This window comes from Triplophysa rosa, linkage group LG4 (assembly GCF_024868665.1).
Source record: "Triplophysa rosa linkage group LG4, Trosa_1v2, whole genome shotgun sequence".
NCBI lineage: Eukaryota > Metazoa > Chordata > Actinopteri > Cypriniformes > Nemacheilidae > Triplophysa > Triplophysa rosa.
The window spans coordinates 17,759,639-17,777,374 of NC_079893.1; the positions used below are offsets into that span (position 1 = coordinate 17,759,639).

Consider the following 17,736-nt stretch of genomic DNA (forward strand, 5'->3'; position numbering starts at 1 on the left):
TGTGCTTAATATCTCTGTCTTTCAGGAATGCAGCAAACTCAGGAGAAGTGAACTGAGGCCCATTATCACTGACCAGAGTGGTCGGGTTTCCGTGTCTGCTGAAGATAGAGGTAAGAAATGCAGTCACCTGTTTTGTTGCAACAGACGCAGTAAAGGCTACCTCAGGCCACTTACTATAATAGTCAGTGAGTGTCAGAGCATATCGACAGTCCCAGACAGCAGTCTCGAACGGGCCCACAATGTCTATCGCCAGTTTTTCCCACGGTGCAGAAGGTAAAGGAACAGGCTGTAGTGGAACAGCAGAGGCTTTCGCAGTTTTGTCCAGAGAAAGACATAAATGACAGGCAGCAATTTTCTCTGTCACAAATGTGTCCATGTTTGGCCACCAATACATCTCACGCAGGCGTTGCTTCGTTCTCACAATTCCCTGATGACCCTCATGTGCAATACGGAACAATGACTCACGCAATTTTCCAGGCACAACCAGTCTAGATCCTCTAAACACAAACTCAGCTTGCACACTGAACTCATGTCGGAGCTTGTAGTATGGACGAATCACAGGATCCACAGCAGCGGAAGATGAAGGCCATTTACTCGCAATTTGTGCGCGCAACGCAGAGAGTTCAGAACAGTGAGCAGAGGCAGTAGCAAATTCTTCCTGGGATATGGCAATCGGCCCAGAAGACAGTAAAGCAACAAACTCGGGTTCTGTATCCGACTCAGCATCCAAAGGAAGAGGCAAGGGCAAGCGGGATAAACAATCTGCAGTGTAGTTCTCAGATCCAGCACGATACTCAACTATGTAGTCGAAACAGAGCAACCGAGCAGCCCACCGAGCAATACGCATACCAGCTCTATCAGTCCCTTTTGTGGTCAGCAGTGTCGTTAACGCTTGATGGTCAGTCCGCAACGTAAATCTGCGACCCCACAAGTACGTTCTCCATTTTTCCACCGCCCAGACACACGCCAGAGCCTCCTTTTCAACAGTGGAGTATTTCTGTTCAGCTGAGGACAGTGTTCTGGATGCGAAAGCGACAGCATGTTCTTGACCATCAGTGCCAATTTGAGCGAAGACAGCACCTAGTCCATATGCAGACGCGTCAGTAGAAATGACCACCGGCATCTCCGGGTCAAACAGTATAAGCGCAGGACTGTGAACCAGCAGCTTCTTCACATCATCCAAGCTTTGTTGAGCATCATCAGACCAGCGAAATCCACTCTCATCTCTCAAGCACTCACGCAGAGGCATCACCACGGAAGCGAAATTAGGAATGAATTTGTTGTACCAGGAGAGAAGACCCAGCAAAGAACGCAACTGAACAGCATCCGTTGGTGCAGGTGCATCGATTATTGCAGATAGATGTTCCTGATCCAACTGAATACCCTGCGACGTCACCATGTGGCCTAGAAACTTCAAGCTCTGTTTTCTGAATTGACATTTTGACTCATTCAACACCAACCCAGCATCTTTGAGACGTTGCATCACCTTCTCTAGCGCTTGATCATGTTCTTGCAGCGAGCGTCCCCACACGATGATGTCGTCCAGATAATTTGCAACGTTCTGGATTCCTTTTAGAATGATGACCATCATCTTTTGGAATGCAGCTGGAGCAGACGCCAAGCCATAAGGTACCCTGCAGAATCTGAAGAGGCCCTCGTGTGTAAGAAAAGCAGTGAGGTCCCGGCAATCTTCATGAAGAGGTACCTGATGGTATGCACTTTCCAAGTCTATAGTTGAAAACACAGTCGCACCTTGCAGTAATGTCATCATCTCCTCCATGTGTGGCAATGGGTAGCTGTCTACTATAACTGCCTTGTTGGGCCCTCGCAAGTCCACACACATGCGGATCCCCCCCGTTTTCTTTTGGACCACAACAATCGGAGAAACCCATGGAGAAGAATCAATCCGTTCGATCACACCAGCCTGTAAGAGACGTTCCAGTTCTGCGGAAACAGCATCTCTCACGGAGAAAGGTAAGCGATGTAATTTGCATCTGACAGGAGGTACAGAGTCAGAAATGTTCACCTTGTGCGTGAAGTTGTTCACACAGCCTAATGCAGCACGCTGTGATGGAGAAGTGGAGAGAGCACAGACTGGAGAGGATTGTGCCGATGGCAGCACAGTGTGTCCAGTAAATTGCAGCTGAAGTCCCTTAATCAGATCCATGCCTAGCAAAGCAGTGCCAGTGTCAACAATGAAGAAGTGTGCAGGACAGGTAATGCCATATTTAGTGACTGTAGCAGATAAACATCCTAGTACTGAAATCGGCTCTTGTAAGTAAGTAACTAAACGGGCAGCAGGGGCTTGCAACGGCACAGTGCGAAAATGCTGTTCATACAGTTGTTTCGGCAGGATGGACACAGACGAACCAGAGTCCACAGTAAGTTGAAGAGACACAGGGGTAGCAGCAGGTGAGGCATGTACGGTCACTTCACACATCAGACGGTCAGTCGCTCCAGGCAGATGGAGAATACAGACCTCTGGCAATTCAACTGAATGCACTGAATGAGTAGGAGCAGAACGGCAGACTCGTGCAAAATGTCCAATCTTATTGCAGTTCTTACATTTAGCAGATGCAGCGGGGCAGTTCTGTGCGTTTGCAAGATGTCCAGCAGAGCCACAGCGAAAGCATGTTCGAGCTGACGGAGCAGAAGCAGGTGGTTTTGATGAGGTACGTGCTTTGAATTTGGCCTTAGGACGCTGTCGTCCAGAAGCAGGAGTGGCATGTACAGCTTGAACTGGAGCGAAGTTACTCGTAGCCAGCGATTTCGCCTGAGCATCAGCGGTCTCTAGCTGTGTGGCAATTGTAATTGCAGTCTCCAGTGTCAATTTAGATTCCACTAATAATCTTTCACGAATGCGAGGGTTAGCAATATTTTCAACAAGTTGATCACGCAACATATCGTCAAGATTGTCAGCAAATTCACAAGTAGTCGCTAAATCTCTTAATGCAGCAATGTATTGTACTACCGTTTCATCTATCCTCTGTATGCGTTTCCTGAAAGCATGTCTTTCCACGACCACATTTCTTTTCGGAACGAAGTGTTGTTCCAAAGCCGTAATAGCATCAGCTAGATCGTCACCGGTATTGGGCAGTGTATAAAACAATCTCTGACCTTCGGTTCCGAGGCAGTGGAGAAGCAAAGCACGTTTTCTGGCTTCTGACCATAAATCCCCAGTAGCATTGATGACTAGCATGTAGTTCCTGAACATTTTCAGCCATGTGACTAGCGGTATAGCAGGCTCACCGGGATAAGGCAAAAAAGGATTGGGAAATGGAGCACTTACTGAAGCCATCCTCAGAAAATCTTGTACAAAAAACGTCCTCGTCGCCAATTTGTTATGTCTTAATGTAGACAAGACGCTGGAGACCGTAGATTCCTTTCAGTAACATTTATTAACAAAATAACACATACAGGATAACATGCAGGCACATGCTCCGTACTCTAACTTCTTCTCTACCTCTCGATGCAACTCGAGTAGATCGAGTGCCACCTAGCGGTACATTGATGCAACAACATCACAATGTGACCTAGAAATGCTGTCATCTTTATTGTCACACAAGCTGGAACGATGACATTGGAAGTCTATTTTGTGTTGTTTACCCTCACGCTGCAGCTTTTAACTTTTTAAAAATATCTTTATTTTAGGTATTTTATATGGTCTAAACCAACTAAACTAAATTAAACCAAAATAAAGTTGACGGAGTTTATGAGTTTTTTGCAAAAAAAAGGTGAGAGAGTGATTGTAAGGTATATGCCATATTCATTTGCTGCATGTGGTGAACAAAGTTGAAGTTGAACCTCAGTGTTGCCCTGTGTGGTGACTGTTGCTTCAGTTTCCCTGCTGTCTGTACTTTTCCTCTCCTTTGAAATGAATGGTACCTGACTGAGCATAGAACTCTTGTTAGCACGTTATTTTACAGTCCTGTTTCCCATGTACATACTGTGTTCTTATTACAGTAAATATAATAAAACTATTTACTTGCTCTATACTTAATAGTCCCTTATGCAGCCTTCTCTGATATTATAGCAAATGACTGCCCATCAGAAATTAACTTTGTTTTTAATGATATTTAATAGAGATATAAGAGATATAATTTTTTTAAAGCTTTTTTTATTTTGCTTTAAAAAAAACATACAACATAAAAGAGAGATACATATAACAGATCCTACTACATCATTATACACAAACAAACAAACAAACAATATTGTTACACATACACATACACAGAACAATAAACACATATACAGAATACAAATTAAGATAATCTATCCAGTATTTAGAATGTTTAAAGCTAGTTTATGTCAAGAGGTTTTATTGAAATCAACTTTATATTAGATACACATTTAACAAGGCTTGCTTCTGAAGAAGTAAATAAAGATATCTGACAGCTACAGATCACTGTGGTATCTGCAGAGATGCTAAACGAATATTAAAGTACAGTGAACAGGTGTGGAACACAGTAATGATGCATAAAGTGTGAAATATATGTGTTAAGATAACGAATAAAAGAAAAAAAGAAATGACTCAATTTAAAAATATAGGTGCTAAACAATTGGATTATAAAAACATTGTTGGCTGTATGGTTCCATAAAGAACATTACAGTACAACTATTTTTCTTCAAAAAAGGTTCTTCAGAGTAAAAAAGGATTTACAGACTATAAAGAAATGACTCTTTTTAGAGCCTTTGACTTGATGCAAATAACACTTTTGAACCTTAGATTTTTAGAGTGTACGGAGACCTTTTCTACCCTTACATCTGGAGCATTTGATGTGAATTTTGTCCTGGTTAGGGAGAGGGCAGAGACATGGCCTGCAAGAAAAGGAATCACATCTTAGTCATAATGACCTTGAATGACTTCAGGAAGTAGTTATCCTAAGGGGGACGCTCACCGGACACGCAGCACAGTGCGGTGTCACACCAGATGTGTACAGTCTTTATGCTTGAGATCAAGTTCAAGTCTTCCCCTGATGCAAGATGAAGTCATTTGAACTAATTTTCAATTATTTCTTGTTGACCAATAGAGATACAAGAGATATATACAGTATCTCTTATATATATATATATATATATATATATATATATTTTAAACATTATTTAACTAATAGGCTCTATATCACATTGGTAAATCAATTATTATTTTCCTGTATCTGTTAGGTTATTAATGTGGTAGAATCGAATAACAAATTAAGACTTTCTGTGTTAATGCGCTGTTTTGTTCCGTTGCTCCCAAACAGATAAATATATATTGCAGTCTCTATTATGAAGTTAAGTTGTACATTAAATAGGATTTTACTAAAAATGACATGTAGCCTAATTTACGGTTAAACTGTGTGGGTGGTGCTTTGATGCGCGGCAGGATTTTGAGCTGTGTCTCGCTGGCGTGTATACAGTCACAGAAAACAATATATTAGAATTTTAGATATGGCGTGACGCTATGCAACGTGGCACTACGCATCCGGTGTGCGCTTCCCTTTAAAATGGTAGTCAAAGGTGCCCCAGAACTGCTTTCTTTCCTTAATTCTTCAAAATATCTCATTTTGTGTTCAACAGAAAAATATATATACAGACTTGGGACAATTTAAGGGTGATTAAATGATAGAATTTTCATTTTTGAGCGGAATATCCCTTTACTGACATGATATTTTTTCATCAATGCATTTAAATTATCAAAGTGTGCTTTTATTCATGGTTCTTTGGTAGACATGTATACTTTTTTGCTTTTCAAAATCAGGTAGACAGCGTAAAGGTCTATCAAAGTAGAATTACAGATTTGGAGCCATTTTCATGGACTTAAGCTAAATGTAGCAGACTGGTGGTAGAGAAGCACGATATGCTTCTGGACTGGCACAATTCTCCCTAAATCAAGAACAGATGGTACCTTCACCACATAAAATAGACTCCCTGATAATTACACATGCTCATTTAAATCACTGTGGTTCTCCATTTTATGCATATGTGTGTTAGAGTACTAATTCTTCCTGATTTTATCTTTTAGCTGACACATTGGTCAAAAAAAAGCAAAATTATATTTGCAATACTAATTCAGCATGTTTGAAATGTATGTTGTGAACAAATCTTTATCATGTAACCATAATCATCTGTGAGACTGGGCTGACTACTGATTTTTATTGACTCTAGTTTGGTCTCTTTCTAGTCTTAGAGAATCACTGTGACAGAGTGACTCAATCTCTGCAACTGAGCCGCGGAAAGATGGTACACTCAAACATTCAAATGTTAATAACAAAAAGAATGTCTCTGAAACACTAACGGCTATAGGTAATTAATTACCATATATACCATAATTATTTATGGAACAAGCCACAGGAACAGTCCAAGTTCTGATTTTATTTATTCCAAAATTGTCCGAATTTCTCATTTCAGAGTATTAGTCATGAATTATCTACATCATGCAGTCTCTCAAGCTGAGAGCAAATCTTCAGGATATGACCTCAGGCTGACGGCACAGTTCTACATTAAGTCCACAGTGACAGACAGAATCCTGTTGTTTACTCAGAACCAGTGGCGTAGATCTAAGACAAATAAGTATACTAAATATTGTGCCATTTCAGTTTGCATAATATCAGTGATTGGGAGGTCAAATAAAAGGAATTAAAAAAGTTTAAAGGGGTTTGAGGTGAGAATGAGTCAAAAATATTGTTTTTTATAAGCATTAGGAGTGTGAACATAACTCATTAAATATCACAAGCACTAATACACCCAGCTTTCACTATGTAAGCAATTTGACAGCTCACCCTAAGCTATGTTAAATGAACTCGCCTACATTTAACAAGTGCTTATGGCTTAGTTTTCTCATTTTAAGCTATCTGATACCCGTTTCTTATTTTCTGAGAGCAGTTCTTTGGCTTTTCTGTAATGGATTTCAGTATTCTGGCTTGGTGTCAGTTATGGAAATAATAAGTGTTATTAAGTATAACCCACTCTTTGATATCATCTGTGGGTGTTGCATTAAAACTATTCATTTGATGTTAACCTTGGCAAAACTGACAGGTTTTAGTTATTTCTAACTGGATGATTATTACGATTTCAGAAGATTAAGATCTAATTGAGTTGGAAAGGATAACTTAATGCAAGCCAGCCTCAGATATAAAATTCTTAGAATTTAAAACAGTACGTTTTCTTAATCTTTTTCCAGAATCTATGCATAAAACAATAATAATACTGCAGACAGACAAAAGAAAACAAAGGGGTATGTTTACCTGTTAAGACTTGAAATACACAGAGAATTAAATAAGCTGCAATGTCAAACAAACCCTTTAGAGTAAGGATTTCTGCAAATGTCAAGTGTTCATCGCCTTGTTGTTTGATACATAAACATTATGATTTATTCATGTACATCCAACCTGAAAAATAACCTACATATTAAACATGGATATATTCATATTTGTATACAAAAATAAAAAGAAATGTAGATCTCATACATAGTAAATTGCCGTTGTTTCAGCGTTGTGTTATCTCTTATATAACCATCATCTATCATAATAAAAAGTGGAAATAGAAAGAAGGCCATGAAGCAGGTGTTGAGAAACATTATAATTCTGAAACACATAATATGAATTTATTTGTTGCTATTTTATAGTAAAATATATATGACATGGCTGCACGTAAATCATTCGATGATTAATAGTTTTCAATTATACACCAGCTAAAAACCTTTTGCTGTTGAAAACTCACAAACCCTGTACCTATAGAATACCCCACAATACAGCATGTCTCCCCTATTAAAAACCTGTTTCAAATCATCGACCAGAGTCCTCCAAACACTGAAATGGCTATGTTAGATAAGGGAAACATGTAAAACGGGTTATGTTGGAGGAACTTAATGAACAGTGATGGACATAACCTAATGTAGTCCATTTGATTCATTTGAAGGTCCAGTGTATGAAATGTAGCTGCATCTAGTGGTGAGATTGAGAATTGCAACCAATGGCTCACACCACCCCTCCCTTTCGAACCACACGGAGGCTGACACAGGGCTAAGATGTCGTTATGTTTTCGCTTCTTTGCCGAAGGAAATGACATATTTTCGAAACGCGCTCTGTAGAGTAGTTTGTCCATTTAGGGCTACTATAAAACAACATGGTGAATTCCATGTAAGGGGACCTGCGCTGTATGTAGATAAAAACAGCTCATTTTAAGGTAATAAAAACATAACGCTCCATTATGTAAGGTCTTTATACACCTCTGAAGACATAGTTATGTACTGTATATTATTTAGCATTTCTGTCAATAGATCCTGCAAAAAATATATACACAGCACATTTAAACTAGATAACTCAGCTATTGTCACATAAAACACATTTTTCTTTAGTTAAACAAAATGTGTTGTACAGTGCATTCACCTAATATACCTTTTAACAAACATTTAATGTTGTATTTTTTGGCCAATGCTTAAGAACACATTTATTTGGCACACACTTTACAGTGCACATATAATAGGTACTTTCCCCCTGGAGCAACTTACAGTTATGTCTTTATTTAAAGATACAATGGTGAGGGTTTTAATTTCCACATGGCTGCCAGCCCAGAGCTTTGGCTACCAAGCTCCACTGCCTCCCCTCAATCTCCACTGACCAATTTTTATTTTTGTCAATAACTATTCCAAAAGATATTTGCACACACCCTGACTGTACTGTATAGTCATACAGAAATAAAATGTACAGGACAATGAGGTCTAGTGTGAATGTGATGATAGGAGTCGATGGACTGGGGTTAATCTCCCATTTCTAATGGTGGTCATTTTAGCCAGCACCTGCACCTCGGAGATGCCACACCAGGGATCATTACTCTGCTGGCATTTTGAAGCAAAAACAGAGAGAAAGTGTCAAACTTCTTGGGATTGTGCTTGTGTGTGACCTGACCTCATTGAGCTTATCTAGAACGTTTTCTCACGTCGCTTCCTTTGAAAATTAACTTTCATCTGGGAGCCAAAAGGATTATCTTTCTGACAATAACACAATTAGGCGCTATTACTGTCAGCCTTTCAAAATGTCGACTTGCTTTTTTTCAATTTCTCTTTCCTTTTTATTGCATATTTTGATTAAAAGCAGTAGTTAATGACTGCCAAACCTGTGTGTTAAAGACAAGAGAATGATTTGGCACTTGCAACACAGTTTGATGATTGTGACAGTTAATTATAAAATTAGAGAGTGTCACCACAAAGGAATGAAATCAATATGTGTTATGTATTTCAGTATTATAAGAAATACCAAAGAAGAGACGGGACTACATATTAATCAGGGGCTTGCCGTCTTTATTTCGTCTTGTCACACTGAACGCCAAATTACAGCAGTTACGTAACAACCACGTAACGCCGGAGTGTGAAGGCATAACAAAAAGGTCAATTCGCGTTTCGTAAATACACAACATATTCCTTCCTCCTAAAATTAGTTGTCACCCGATGAGAAAAAAAAAATTATTACCTTCAATAACATTACACTATTCATAACATAACATTTTAATTTTCTCACTAGGAAAAGAGGGTAGACTACCTCTATTCCCGAACATAACCCCAGGGGATTATTCTGCCCCGTTGTTGAGGGTTTGTCACTAACTAGAGTGTCAGTCTCTGTGGAGGTCGATGCTCTCTTTTAGGATATCGTGGAATTGGAGGTACATTTACAACCACAGTCTCTTCAACCGGTGTTTGACTTGACAGCGGTAATGACTGACTTGCATCTGGGACAGACTTGTCCACCTGACTCGGAAGAGTCTCAGTCCAGGTATCCTGCATGGTTGGTGTAATTTCCAAAGAAGGATTGGTTGTTGCAGGCACATCTGAGCTGTCACAGGGATTTGCGTCTAGTAACTGGTCAACATGCCTTTTCCAGATGAGATGACCATCATCCAGTTCGACCGTATAAGACACTGGACCTGTTTGTGCAATCACTAATGCTGGTAGCCACTTGACACCCTTTCCGTAGTTTCGAGCTAACACTTTGTCTCCGGGGTTAAAGCAACAATGTTTTCCTTTTAACCGTTGTTCCACCTGACATTGTTGTTGCACTTGAACAGTGTGCTTTGTTTTCTGGGGTTTTAACAGATCCAGACGGGATCTTGTCTTTTGTACATAGCAGTAGCAGGAGACACCTTGGTCGTGGAATGGGGGGTGTTTCTGTAAGAGAGAAGAAAAGTATTGAGGCGTTGATTCAGTGTTCCTTTATTCTGTGTCGACTTAAGAGCTTGCTTCATTGTCTGAACAAACAGCTCAGCCAGACAGTTAGTAGACGGGTGATAAGGAGCTGATCGGATATGTTGAATCCCATTGGACTTCATGAACGCCTCAAACTCCTCTGAAACCAGCTGAGGCCCATTGTCACTGACTAATTGCTGTGTCAAGCCAAAACGCCCAAAAATTGAACGAAGAGCTTCCACTGTTTTCATTGATGAAGTGCTCTTCATTACCTCAACCTCTGGCCATTTGCTATGGGTATCAAGAAGAACTAGAAACATATGGTCTTCCAATGGCCCTGCAAAATCAATATGGACTCTTACCCACTGTTCCTCAGGCCATTGCCAGGGATGTAACGGTGCTGGTTGAGGGGTATTCCGCAGCTTCTGACATGCGCTACATGCTTTTACTTTTTCCTCAATCTCCGAGTCCACACCTGGCCACCAAAGGTAGCTACGAGCAATTTCCTTCATTCGAACAATCCCACAGTGCCCAGAATGAAGTTCCTCCAGTATGCGTTGTCTCAGTGGTGGCGGGATGATGACTCTTGAGCCCCAGAGTAGACAACCAGCCTCTACTGTTAGCTCATTCATTCTGGACACATAAGGCCTTAAGAGCGGTGACATTTCACCCATTTCGCCTCTAAGCACAAGATTTAACACCTTGGACATTACTGGGTCAGTACGTGTGTATTTTTTTACCTGAGCTGCTGTTACAGGGGAATCGTCAACCTCCTTGAAGTAGAAAATATCTGCCTTTGCTGGTTCTGGACGTGTTGTGGGCAATGGAAGCCGAGAGAGCCCATCTGCATTGGCATGAATTTCAGATCTTCTATATCTGATATCATACTGATGCGCCGAGAGAAGAAGGGCCCAGCGTTGCATTCTTGCAGCTGCAAGTGAAGGGATGCCCGAATGCGGGCCAAAAATGGACGTGAGAGGTCGATGATCCGTTATGAGCGTGAAACGCCTTCCAAACAAGAATTGATGAAATTTCTTTACTCCAAACACAATGGCAAGTGCTTCCTGCTCAATTTGAGCATAGTTACATTCTGCCTTGTTCAAAGTTCGTGATGCGAAAGCGATGGGCTTTTCTTCTCCAGATGGCATGATGTGTGATACTACTGCTCCAAGGCCATAAGGCGATGCATCACATGCCAGCTGCACCGGCAAAGCTGGGTTAAAATGAGTGAGAACTTCAGACTGGGCCAAGGCTATTTTCACCTCATTGAAAGAGTCCTCGCATTTTTTTGTCCATTCCCACTTTTTGGTTTTGTTCAACAGCTCGTGCAATGGTTTCAGTCGGTTAGCTAGATTAGGCACAAATTTTGCGTAGTAAGTCAACAGCCCCAAAAAAGACCGAAGCTGACTCACATTCTGTGGAGCTGGCGCCTCCACTATTGCCTTAACTTTCGAGGGTGCCTTGTGGAGTCCGGAACTATCGATCACGTGCCCCAAGTATTCAACAGAAGGGCAGAAAAACTCACACTTGTCTTTCTTGACTTTTAGTCCAAAACTCTGCAATCTCTGCAACGTAGCATCCAGATTACACAGCTGTTCATAGTCATCCTTTCCCGTAATCAACAAATCATCACTGTAACACTGTACCCCGGTCAGTCCACTGAGAATTTGGTCCATGGATCTCTGGAACAGTGCGGGTGCAGAGGTAATTCCAAACGGAAGTCTCTGATATTGGAACATCCTTTTGTGGGTCACAATGGTGAGAAGTTCTTGTGAACTCGGGTCCACACGCATCTGCAAGTAGGCCTGACACAAGTCAATCTTACTGAACCGTTGGCCCCCAGCAAGACCAGAGAAGAGGTCCTCAATCAGAGGCAGAGGGTACTGCTCCAGGGTCAGGACCGGATTTACAGTCACCTTAAAATCTCCGCATAATCGGAGGGAATTGTCTTTCTTTATGACTGGCACGATTGGCGTGGCCCACTCACTTGTGTATATGGGTCTCAAAACTTCTGCCTTCACCAGTCTTTTTAATTCAGCTTCAACTTTGGGTTTAATTGCATATGCCACCGGTCGGGCTTTCAAACACTTTGGCCGACTGCCTGGTTTCACTGTTAATTTGACTACAATGTCCTTCATCCTCCCTAGTTCCTCACTGAACACTTCTGAGTACTTGTTTAGAATCTCTTGGAGTTTTGTGCTTTCGCTGACCAGACGGACCTCTTGCCAATTCATTTTGAACTTTTCCAGCCAAGTCCTTCCTAGCAAAGCTGGATGATTTCATTCGATAATGTACAGAGGCATCTTTCTCTTCTTTCTATTTATTTCAACTGTTACCTTGATAACCCCATTAACAGGAACCATCTCACCTGTGTAGGTCTTCAGTTTAATGTTAGATGGCTGAGGTGTGAGATGTGACAACGTTTTATTAAATACTGTCTCTGACACCAGTGATACCGCAGCTCCAGTATCCACCTGCATACGTACTGGTTTCCCATCTAAAAGAGGAGTCACCCAGTAGCCTTGTTCATTACCTGAAACAGATAAGACACACAAAACATCCTCTTCCTCTGTTTCCGAATCACTGCGTGTTTGCTGAGCATTTTCCATTTGATTCACATGCTTCCGTTTGAATTTATGATCGTTTTTCTTTTTAAATGCTGCATTTTTGCTTGGTTTTGCAGTTTTATTTTTGCAGGCACGCTCAATGTGGCCTTTCTTTCCACAATTTCTGCAGTTCATGTCTTTGCACCAACAATTTTCAGGCTGGTGCCCCATTTTACTGCAGCGATAACAAGGTATATCTGATGTTGACTTCTTTGAGTCTGAAAAGACCCTGTGCACTTGGGCAGATGCACTTAGTTCTTGTGCCTCTTTCGCAGCCATTTCCATTGATGTACTTATCTCTATGGCCTTTTGCAATGTTAAATTACTTTCAGTTAGTAATCGCTTTTGTATTGCTTCACTTCGAAGACCACAAACAAGTCGGTCACGTATGGTGTCACTTAATCCTTGGCCAAACTCACAATGTTCAGATGAACGTTTCAAAACGGCCACAAACTGAGAGATAGATTCCCCTTCTAGTTGATTTCTTTTATGAAACCGGAATCTCTCTGCGATGATCAGTGGTTTGGGTGAATAGTGGTCCTTAAGTAAGTTCACTATCTCCTGAAGGGATTTATCCCCGGGTTTCTCAGGCTGAGTTAAACTACGCAGCAAGTTAAACGTTTTCACACCCATAACACTTAGAAATGTGGGCACAATTGCTTCAGCTTTAATTTCGTTTGCCAACACAAAGTAGTCAAAACGTTCAGTATATGAGCTCCATTGCTCCACTGATTCATCAAAAGGCCCAATGCTGCCGATTAATCCGGCCATTGTAATTCTTACTCACGCCCCTCTTTGTTATCGTTCGTCAACTCTTGCGGTTTCTCTCCCTTTTTACTTGATCCGTGGTCCGTCAGCAGCTGCTCTTCCGGGGAAAACTTCTTGTCCGTGCCAATTACTGCGGATGTGTACGGGGCCGCCGAGCATTTACCCTGTCATGGAGAACGGCGTGCTCAGCCTGGGGAACTCGCGCTGCGAACATCCTATCGTGTAACATCAGCTAACGTTCAAAACAATAAAACGTTGCGTGGTACGAAAGATCCTCGTCGCCAATTATGTTATGTATTTCAGTATTATAAGAAATACCAAAGAAGAGACGGGACTACATATTAATCAGGGGCTTGCCGTCTTTATTTCGTCTTGTCACACTGAACGCCAAATTACGGCAGTTACGTAACAACCACGTAACGCCGGAGTGTGAAGGCATAACAAAAAGGTCAATTCGCGTTTCGTAAATACACAACAATATGTACATTATTTTCCTATGCACAGTTATCCTCTCCAATCTGACATATTTATTTGTATCAGTAACGGAAATTAGTGTTCCAGTCAATTTGGAGCACCACCACTCGTCATGGTATCATTTCTGAATCTTTGTTTATGGAACTAATTGATATTTCTTCTGGATGTGCAGTCTAGACATACCAGGTAATTTACAAGTCACAAAGTAAATGGAGCCATTGCACATCTCAGCAACCTCTAAGAAAATTTGTAATAAATTGTAACTGTTTGTTTTTCACCTGCTTAGAATTTAGCTAAAAAGCATTTTAAGACTATGCTTCAGTTCCCAAAGTCATTAAAATCCAAAGGACACAATGCAATACCTAGTTTGTAATACATTATGTTTATGTAAATTTGTAATTTATAAAAAAAATAGAAATAGAAAAATAGAAATAGATCCCCAGTGGGGAATTTTGAATGTTTTGTTCTGATATATGACATTCACCTCACATAACAGATAACAAATACTGTCTAATGCATTCACAGAGTATGATATGAGACATTTTATTCAGCCTGCAGATAACTTTATACTTTGATCCCATATGCTCTTTTTCATGTCCCCCCGAGGTTTATCTGTTTGGTTTATGGTTGCTTACATGTTATATCTGCATTCATCCTCTCAAAGAGCAGCATAAAAGGTACGTAACTGTGTTACATAGGATTCGTGAGGTTTGGTTTTGGGTGAGTGTTCGAGTTTTAAAGGGATAGTTTGAACTCTCTTGTTGTTCCAGACCAGTATAAATTTTGCAGTTCTGATGAACACAGAGAAAGATATTTGGACGAATGCTTGTAACCAAACAGTTCTTGGACCCCATTGACTAGCATAGTAGGAAAAATTACAATGATTGTCAAAAGTGCCCCAAAAGTTTGCTGTCCTACATTCTTCAAAATACCGTATTTTGAGTTCAACAGAAGAAAAATAACAATTCTAAAGTATTTTTCCTACTATGGTAATGGGGTCCAAGAACTGTTTGGTTACAAGCAACAGTATGTTGTTATCCTCCCTTTATGACGCTCTCCTTCTTCCAGCCAATGAATCTTAAAGTCACCATGAAATCAAACAGGAAAATGTGTTTTACAGTGTTGCAGTGATTATTATACATTATTTATCCATGCACACCATTATTTTTTCAAAATTAATTTGCACCTGTAATCTTTAATAAAAAACATTAAGCTCATCTCTCCCTCTCAACAACAATTCTTCACCACATGACGTCAGCAACAAAAAAGAGGTCGGACTAAACTGACTGTCCAATGGCCAGGCATTTTAAGCCCTCCCCTCCATGCCCAATTTACAACAAACCAATCAAAAAGGGAAAGGCAAAATAAAGCCTCGCCCTACATTTTTTCAAATTTCACAAGCTGTTTCACTCAGATAAACGTCACGATGCAGAAAAGAAGTCAATCGCAACTTCCGTTTCATGGTGACTTTAATGATTGACTCTTACATATGAGTACTATGCAGATAACAGATTCCAATAATCCCTTTTATTCCTAAAGGGGCACATTACCATATTCCTCTTCAGTCAAATCTGTCATCAGTCTGTAGTTGTCAGGAATAGCAGGCTGACGGGTGGAAGTGTATGAAAAGATGTTTGTCTGCAAGCACAATTTATAAACCACTAAACATGCCTACAGGTACAGTATTTTTTAAGCTGATTTTTATCATGAGTGTGTTCTTTCATCCTAAAAAGAGACCACCTTACCCATATTTTCCTAAAAAAAACATCTCGTCAAAATCTGCTGTCATCTTTTCAGGTTTCCTGTTTACTTTACTGCTTCAAGAAGTCATAACTGTCAATCTAAACCTCTTCAGGGATTTTTGCAGGTGCATAATTGTGCAACTCACACCATGGTGTCAGGAACAGCATGATCACTTTTTCTTTCCAAACAGCCTGCTGAGGTGGGTTAGGGATACATTTGGAAGTGTTTTAGCAACAGGAACTGGCTGTCAGGCTGGCTAGATGCTTTTTGTCACTGTTGCTCAGCCTTCTGATCTCTTAATAGTTGTTGGAGTCGTTTATTCGAGTGGTGACCTACATTTCTGTGCACGTCTCTCATCAGCTTCGCCATTTAATACAGAAATGGATTAGTGAGGGACTTACTTTGAGCAACATACCGGGAACTACATCAATCCTTGTTGAATTTTCCGGAGTGTCTATCCTAATACTAATACAAAAACATCCGGAACACGTGGCCAAGTATTAATGTAATACTTCACTCAGTAAAGGGGAAAATGTTACTTTAAGCTTCATGGAATATTCAGTTTTTCGGGCTCTTTATAATACAATTATATTCATGAATCTCTCAACGCTTACAGTTCAATGCATTCGTGCTACATTTAACAGTTTTTCTCGGTACTTTTGACAAAACTGAGGTTTGACTACATACTGAGTTTTGACAATAGTAAATTCTAGTATAATTACATTTTACTGCAAATTAAACAACAAATGTAGCATTATGTTAAGGACTGACAGTCTCAGTTACATACACTGAATGAACAAAAAAAATGTAATTAAAGTGAACAGTGACTGAGGCTGTATGTTATCACCTTTTACTGTGTACAGCTGAAGATATGAAAATGTCATGAAAATGTCAAGCTCAATGAAGACATTTTAGGAGAGCAAAGGCTCAAAGAATATATATGGATATAAGAGAATACTTTACATGGCTGTTGACTGTCCGAATATTTTTGGTAGCATTTATATTGCGGCTTCACATAGATGAGCTGGAATCCAGACTCTTATTGCATTGTTCCATGCTGTTAAATACAATCATTTTTCAATTCTCCACAAATGGCATTAGCCATTACCAAATCAACTGAAGATTTTCTGTGAGCACCAGATCTTTCTCTAGACTACTTCTCCTTTTATAACATAAATCGATAGAGTGGCATTCTGCTCTGTTCTTGGGACTTTTTGAAGTCAACAGTATGGGCAAACCTCTAAATTGCCACATTCTTGTTACATTAGTAAATGATGGCAAAATCCCAAAGATAAGTTTAACAAAAGAAAAGTAAGATCTTTTTATGTTTATTTTATTATTTAATTTGCTAATGAATGAAAATTGATAATTAGCAATTAAACTCTTATTATTATTACTCAATTTCCTTAAATAATATTTATTCATGTTTTACACCGCATTTTTACATTTACATTACACATTTAGCAAATGCTTTCATCCAAAGTAACTTACAAGACTGAGTAAAACAATAAAGTAATTCATGTTTTAGATAAAAACAACAGACCAAAACTTTATTTCACAATCATTCCATCTAAGAAAAATATGACACATTTTATATAATCATTTTATAGATACAATTAAAAAAAGGAATTGTCCCCCAATACAGTACTATAAAAATAATTTAGGGGTCACATACAATCAAAACATGTCAGGAATGTATCCATACACATATAGTGTACTAATGTTTCAACGGTCGATAAGCAGGTTCTTCATCTATACTCTTTTGGATGCAGGGACTGCTCACTGGCTGTGTGTTTGCTGTTGAATGTTGCCCCAACGTTTAATAATAGCTTCTTTGGCTCAGCCCAGCCATTGGGTAGATAAAACAACCCCACTGTTTTTTAGTGTACACAGTTTTGAGTTCTGAAAGTTGCAATATTTTCATAAAAGTTTTATTTCAAAAGTTAAGTCCTGGAGGAATGCTTTAGACTGTCGGCCTTGAAGCAC

The 17,736-nt window shown here is 39.9% G+C and overlaps 1 protein-coding gene and 1 long non-coding RNA gene across 2 annotated transcripts in view; both read left to right on the plus strand.

Annotated features, from left to right (window-relative positions):
• The window catches only part of nlgn4xa (neuroligin 4 X-linked a), a 127,671-nt gene that overhangs the window by 76,245 nt on the left and 33,690 nt on the right, over positions 1 to 17,736 (plus strand). The window lies entirely within an intron of this gene.
• LOC130553333 (uncharacterized) lies at positions 1,586 to 3,699 on the plus strand. Its single transcript, XR_008962848.1, has 3 exons — positions 1,586 to 1,701; positions 1,797 to 1,974; positions 2,040 to 3,699. It is a non-coding gene; the product is annotated as an uncharacterized LOC130553333 (long non-coding RNA).